Here is an 8,282-nt window from a genome sequence, read left to right as displayed (position 1 = left end):
AAGCAAAAATAATGGACCTAAAATTACTTAACAAATCGTTTATAAGCATTCAATATTCGAGTATGATTGTCTGTCTCGCGTCATTAAAGACTCTAAAGATTTTTATTTAGTTTTTCAATTTTATTATATAACAATCCTTGAAATTGTAAAAATAAAAAATAAAAAATTACCGTATGAATATTATTAGTCGATGTAAGGCTCGCCATAAAGGGCCATTTTTTAAGAAATCTCGCTCTGAGATTGCGGCAGATCGGACTTGATGGTTTTGGAGGATGAATCTTTCTACACTCTTATCCTACATATTTTACAATCAACCAACAATCTTTTTTTAAAAATATATATATATATATATATAGAATAAGATTGCAATGCTTTATTATTCTAGACTTGAATCTTGATCGTTACCATTATCATTGCTATAACTTTTTATACACTCTTCTAGATTGGTATAATTTTCATCTTTTCGTCAACAACACTAACTTTCATTGTCATTATTCTTATTATCATTACAATCTACAACATTATCATTATTATTGATATCACTATGTTTATTGTCGCAAACACCAATACATGTTCCACAATGTACTGTTATATAACACGTGTCTCACGTCCAACGAGTTTAGTTTCAACATGAACTTAGGCTAAACCATATCATTCTACTTTTTCAATACCTTTGTCAAAGTCATTGTTTGACTCATTTACCATAGATGATATAACTATTTTAATTATTTAATAAAGAAATAATATTTATAATCGTAAAGTACATAAATATCACAAAATTTCTTTAAAAAAAGTAAATAAATATAGAATCAGGGCCACACACACAAAAAAAAAAAAAAAATTAATAATGGATCTCATTGTTTTTCAAAACGATTATGTAGTACTTACACACTCGATAATTATATGTAATATTATTCTACAAAATACTTTCTAAGTAAAACGTGATATCCCAAAAGAGGCTCAATTAAAAATTCATATGGTGTTTCACGCAACATCACATTTTACTGACATGCAGATCAAGGATACAGGAGGAGATGGGTAGCTGGTGACGGGTTTGGGATTGATGCCTCTCTTGATTACTCGACACAAAAAGCTCTTTGGTTATATCGACTATTTCGTTTCTTATGCTTTACTTGGAAGTATTATATGCCTTTTCATTGCCAGGGAGATGCTCTTCTTAACATGTACGACACTAGCAAGAATGAGAGTGCACAACGGATTTGGCTTACCTCCAGTGGCTCATTAACAGGACATCTCTTGTTCTAATTGTTAGGCATAGACACGTAAATAAACGGTGAAGATTCAAACTCATGGCTTATAACTTTTATGTGACCAACAACTCGTCGTATTAAATATGTATATAGTTCACTATATATATATAGTATATGTAGTAGTTATAAGAAATCTATACCTGTATATATAATTCACTATTTTATGAGTATTACTATACAAATGTTATAAATATACTGATATATATTTTTATATCGGAGAACCTCTCCAAGATAGGGTCCTTCGGATCCACCCTTGCAGAATAAATCCCGACCCTTGCACCGCACCATCGAAAGTTTCCATACACAGAACTGATTAAATCGTTGGCTTTTTACAAAGGAATGTGGTCCCAATAGATTGTTTATACTCATGAAGTGTTGAACCTTGAATCATGAAGGGAGTGATATCTTAATACCAATGTCTTCACCACTTGAGCCAACCCCTTGAGGTTTAAATATACTAATATTTTATGTAAGTATAATTGATTAGAATTGGATAAGAGCCAAATAGTCATATAGTCTTGGAGTGATTTAAATGTATTTTTAAATAATTGTGATTGTGAAAATAAATTTGTATCTAACTGTATAATAGGAATAAAATATTCTGTTATTTTATTTTATTTTTTAAAATTCTTTAAAAAAAAAAAAGATGATAAACGAATCAAATCAAGTTAAGCACTCAACTTGATTTAGTAGTGTCTCAAGTCGAGTTTGAACATAAAAATGTCTTATTCAAACTGTGTTCAAGCATTAAAAAAAGCTCAATTCAAGTTAGAATCGAGATCAAAACATGATTTTTAAATAGTCAAGTCGAGTTTGACCCGATACTACTTGCTCAAAATCAACTCAATTTCAACCCTACCTCCTGCACTTGTAAACTTGAGACTGTAGTGCAAACTTTTTTTTTTTTTTTTAAACATATACCTCAATATTTCATTTATGAATCTTCAACATTACAAAGTTTATTAGTATCCATACTCCTACCAATAAAATTTGGCATCTCCTCTATCCCCACAGTTTTTTCTAACAAACTTAAAGCCTTTCTAGTTAAAGAATGAGCCACTATATTACTCTCTCTATAAGCAAATTGTAGTTGCCAATTAGCATTCCTATTGAAGTAAAACTTTATATCTTCTATCAAAGACCCGAAAAAAAGACATCTCCTCTTCATCCCTTTGAACTGCCATAATGACATTTTTTGCATCACCTTCGAAAATTGCATTGTGAATATTAAGCTCACTACATAGCTCCAATGCCATCATCAAAGCATAACATTTAGCCACCACAAGGTTCTCAATATTTCTCATTTGATCACAAACATCAACCAATCCTTCTCCATCATCATCTCTAATGATGATGCCCACTCCCATTCTTGTTTCTTTAGTATCTAAGGAAGCATCCCAATTTACTTTAACAAGACCACAACCCAGTTTTACCCATTTTGACATTTCACTTGCCACATCTTGCACTTATTCTTCATTTTTCTGTATAAATTGTGCATTCTTGAAATCCAAGAGAGTTTCATTAGCTGTTTTCAAAACCACTTTTGGACATAAAATCTTTTTTTCAAAGACAAGCACATTTATTCTCATCCATACTTTTCTAAACAACACTGCCATCACATCCAACTCGTCCTTATTCAACTTTTGCATAAGATTCTCCCACAGTATCATAAAGTCAATCTCTGTTCTACTACATTTTTGAACCCTATTACCATCTTCTGTCTGTATATCATTTGCAACTGGACATTCCCATAGCATCTGCATAGTAGTTTCTACCTCTATGTTGCAAAAATGGCAAGTATTCTCACCTACAGCCTTTCTTTTTAACAAATTTTCTTTTGTGAGCAACAGATTGTTATCAGCCTTTCATAAGAAAATTTTTGTGGCATTATGAACTGTGAGATCCCAGATATTTCTCCACCTTTCATCCATTTGTACCTCCCTTGAACATTCACCATCTCTCATCTTTATTCTCTCATTTTGCAAGAACAAAGAACTCTCACTTTTTTAAAGGACCCCAAATCAATTTGTCTTGTGCAAAACCTTTGCTCAATGGTATACCCGGGATCTGTACAACTTCATCTTGTGTGAAAATAGCTCGAATTCTGGCTTCCTTCCACTCCCTATTTTGCTTATCAATTAACTCCTCAACTTTAGCATCTTCCTGTAAAACAGAAACTGTTGATTGTATAGAATAAGATGAGGAAATTGGTAACCACTTTGAACCTCAAATTTTTATTTTACTGTCATCTCCTACTCTCCACCTTATCCCTTCTTTCACAAGAACCCTAGCATTCCAAATGCTTCTCCAAATCAACGAGGGTTTTGAGCCCAGATTAGCATCTAAGAAGCTTGATTGCCTATAATACTTATCTTTAAAAACCACAGCTGCTAAAGAAGTTGGACATTTGATTAGTCTCTACCCTTGCTTAGCAAGTAGGGCCATGTTGAAAATCTCTAGGTCCCTAAAGCCTAAGCCTCCTTTCCCTTTCTGCACACCCATCTTCTCCCATTTCCTCCAATGAATACATTTTCCTTCCTGCTGTTTACCCCACCAGAATCTTGAATATAACATGTTTATCTCGTGGCAAAGCTTCTTAGGGAGTTTAAACATTGACATAGTGTATGTAGGAATAGCTTGCAAAACTGCCTTATCATAATTTCTTTCCTAGCTTGGGATAAGAAATTATTCTTTCATCTTGTGATCTTTTTCCAAATCCTCTCCTTCAAAACTCTGAAAATATTAAAACTTGATCTACCAACCATGGTAGCGAGGCCAAGGTACATCTCATAGTTACCACAAACCAAAGAATTTCCAGCTTCCTTGATCATCTTTTTGTCCTCCTCCTTTGTGTTGCTATTGAAAAAAATTGAGGTATTTTCTTTGTTCAAAACCTGTTCCGAGGCTCTCTCATATTTCTTTAGCACTTCTTGTAATTTATGCCATTAAACTAATTTGGCTCTCCCAAAGAGAATGCAATTATTTGCAAATAGCAGTGATTGATGCTGGTACTTCCTCGTGCCACTTGCACCCCTCTTGTTAGTTTCTAATCTTCATAACAGTTCAAAAGATTGCTTAAACCTTCATCACAAAGGATAAAGAGATTGGGTGACAAAGAATCACCCTGTCTCTACCCCCTTCTTGGCCAAAACTTAAGCCCTGGATACCCATTAATCAACACTGAATATGAGACAGCTTTTACACAACTCATAACCAACTTCACCCATCTTTCATGAAAATCTAGCTTTGTCCTTACAGACTCTAAGAAAGCCCACTCAATACGATCGTAGGCTTTTGACATGTTTAGTTTTATGGCCATGCTTCCCACCCTCCATTTCTTTCTAGATTTCATAGTGTGCAACAACTCATAAGCCACCATTATGTTATCGTTGGTCAATCTTCCTAGTAAAAAGGCACTCTGTGTTGGAAAAATTATAGCAGAAAGAATCTTTTTGAACCTATTGGAAATGGTTTTGGACACTATTTTATACATCACATTACATAGGTTTATTGGTCTATACTCACTAGCTTTTCTTGGCTATTTACACTTAGGGATTAAAGCTATATGAGTATAATTGAGGGCAGAGTCCATAGAATTACCATTCAAAATCGACAAGGCATTTTTGCACACCTCCTCTGAAAACCACCTCTCCATGGTTCTGGTAGAAGCATGGTCCAAATCCATCTAGACCAAGAGATTTTAATGGCGCCATTTGCTTTAAAGGTTTCTCTACCTCCAATCTAGAGAAATTCCTCATTAAAGAATCATTCATCTCGGGAGAAACTCTTCTTTTCAGCCCCCCTCCCCCCAAGCATTCCTCAATTTCAGCACAACTTGGATCTGAAGTCTAGAACAGTTTCTGAAAATAACCTCTAAAGGTTGCTTCCACATCTTTGTGTTCCTCCATTCTTCTGTTACCCTCATCATACACTGAGCTTATGAAATTTTTTCTTCTTCTTTGATTAGCACATGCATGGAAGTATTTTGAATTCCTATCTCCATGCCTGCACCAATTACATTTTGCCCTTTGCTTTGATCTAAGGTTCTCTTTTTCAAGTAATAGGTTCAATTCCTCTTTCACCTTCTTAATCTCACCAATATTGTAGCTATTTTCTTCATTTTGCAGCCTTTGTAACAATTTTGTGTTTTCTTCAATCTCCTTATCTCCCCCTTGCCTTTTCTTTTTACTCCACCTTTGTAAAGCTTCCTCACTTTTCTGCAATAGATCCACCATAGAATTGGCCTACCTAGCTTCACTTTCTTTTTTCTTCCATACCTCTTTTAAAATCTTCTCACAATCTTCTTCCAGGGCCCAGCTAGCTTCATACTTAAAACCTCTCTTCCTCCCCCATCTTCTTTCTTTCTGTTTCAAAATATGCATCAATAAAGGTTTGACGTCTGATGTTCTAGCCACCATGACCTCCACCCATGATTCTTTGTATGCATTGATCCAAACTGGATTAGCTACTGCCCTGTCCAGTCTTTCCTTAGTGAAAGAGTCACCCTCATCAGAATTACTCCATGTAAACTTCTCTCCTTACCAACCAAGATCAAACAGGTTACCTTCATACAAAACCTCCCTAAATTGCTCCATTTGGCCTTCTGGCCTTTCTTCCCCCCCGCCCCCACCCCCAATTTTTCATCGTTTGTGAGGATTTCATTAAAATCCCCCACTATACACCACCCAACCTCATTATGGGGTTTGAAAGATTTCAGTAGGTTCCAGGATTTCTATCGTTTTATAGTTTCTAGATACCCATAAAAGCATGTCAATAACCATCTCTTCTCTTCTTCATATTCTAACCAAACATTTATACGTTTTTGAGAGTAGTTAACAATTTCTACTCTTACTTGGGAATTCCATAACAACACCATACCCCTCATTTTCTCCTCATTTTGCAAAGCTTTTATTCATAGACTTAGTTTTCATAGTAAAAACTAAGTTGGGTTATATTTTTCTCTGCCATATTGCAGAGATCTTGAACTGTTCAAGGATTTTTCAATCATCGACAATTCCAACTAAGTATTTTCATACTAGTTGGCGGGGCTGAGAGTCAGCTATCACCACTATTTTTAAAAATTCAATTTCTACTTTCTCAATTTCCCATCTCCCTTTCTTTCTCAAACCCTCATTTTCTCCTGTACCTTGTTCAGTAGATCCTCTCTTTTATTGAACATTAGGACCAGCTCCTCCCTTATTCCCTATTGCTCTAGCCTTCCTCTTCCAATCTCACTTCTTTTTTGGCTGCTCGTCCACCTCTATCCCCTTTCTTCCTTCCTCCCTCCTCACCTGAAGCACCATCTCAGATTTCTAAAAAACATTTTGAACAGACATTTCCCTCTTATTTTCCTTCTCTACTTCAACTCTCACATTCTTCCTGCTTTCCTCCTCTTTTTTACTTTTTTCCCCAGTATCTATACTTTTTTCCAGTCCCTCCTCAGATCCTCCTACCTTCTTAATATTATCACCCACTAGAGCGTCAATTCCTACCCAGTAGACCTTTCTCTCAGACTTATCTTGCTTGTTATAACTCTTAACCCCATTTTGGCTCATTTTTTCTTCCTCCCTTCTCCACCTATTCCCCTCCTCCTTTCTCCACGTACCTCCACTATATCCCTTGATTTTTTACAACTGTTTTGCCTGCAACCAAGTTCCATATTGCTCATCATTTCCCTCACTCGTGACCTTCTTACAACCCTCCTCTCCATGCACAAAACATCCACACGAGAAACATATCTTGGGCATTTTCTCATAGGTAAAAGGAGCCCAATAACTACTCCATCTCACTTTTACAGTTCTCCCCCTCGCTATAGGCTGAGTCAAATCCAAGTGAATCTGAATTTTCAAGAATTTTCCCCATCCACTCCCATCCTCTACATTTCCCACTGATCCATCTATTTTTTCAGCTTTATCTTTTGTCACATAGGATAAGGGCAAATCATGGACTCTTACCCAAAAGCTCTCAGAATCAAATTTCACTCCGTCTAAAGGGGTGTACCCCTAAAACTCCTTCAGAACTAGCAATTGGTTGTCAAACAACCAAGGCCTCCCAGACCACACACTCTCTCTATCAGTTATGGTCTAAAAAATAATAGCAAAAACATTTGGTCTTATCTCGGCAAACTTTGCAACCTTGCTTATCCTTCACACCTTTGCCAACTTAGATTCCAAAACCTCTTTACTGATCTTCCTTGACGAATTGAACTTTCCCAGCAAGCTTCTTTGTTCTTTGTATACTAGTTCAATTGTGGATTCATCATCTAATTCAATGTCGACTTGCTCTTCTTTCAATAGCCTTAGTCTCTTCCATTTCTCCTCCAGTGCATCCATTCTCCTCAGCACGAGTCGTCACTCTCTGACCATTTTCGAGACCCACTCACACCGCCTTCGCCTCTCTAACCACCGTAAACAGCTGTATGCTCCTCCACTCTACTTCTGTTCCACCTAAAGTTCCTCATAGTTTTCCCCCCAAAACCCAAAAACCATTATAACAAACCTTTCCATGCCACTATTTGCACCACTCACGCTTCACCTCTTTTTTCAGAGAGAAAAAAGATAGAAGAATTGACTGTAGTGCAAACTTAAAACAATGTCAAAGGAATCAAAAAATTTAGTTTCTCTATCCAATATGATGACAACGTGTGCAAGTCTTTGGCTATATATTTAAAAACAAGATGCATGTGAGTATATATCCTATGAAATGCTTGTACCATATTTAGTTATAGGAGTTATAATTTTTATAACTACTACATATACCATATATATAGTGAATTATATACAAATACAATATGATTGGTTGTTGGTCTACATATATTTATAATAGATGCTTGAAAAATAGAGTTTTATAACCCATGAGTTTGAATCTCTACCATTTAATGAGAAAGAATTCATGTGTCAATGCCTAACTACTAGAGTAGGAGATGTCCTGTTAATGAACTACAGAAGGGAAGACAAATCCGTGGACAATACACTGCTTTATTTTGCTCAACAACAAACAGTTCCTTCATAT

The sequence above is a fragment of the Carya illinoinensis genome, chromosome 1, assembly GCF_018687715.1.
Source record: "Carya illinoinensis cultivar Pawnee chromosome 1, C.illinoinensisPawnee_v1, whole genome shotgun sequence".
Lineage (NCBI taxonomy): Eukaryota > Viridiplantae > Streptophyta > Magnoliopsida > Fagales > Juglandaceae > Carya > Carya illinoinensis.
The sequence above is the reverse complement of the archived record's forward strand: the minus strand, read 5'-3'. Positions refer to the sequence as shown.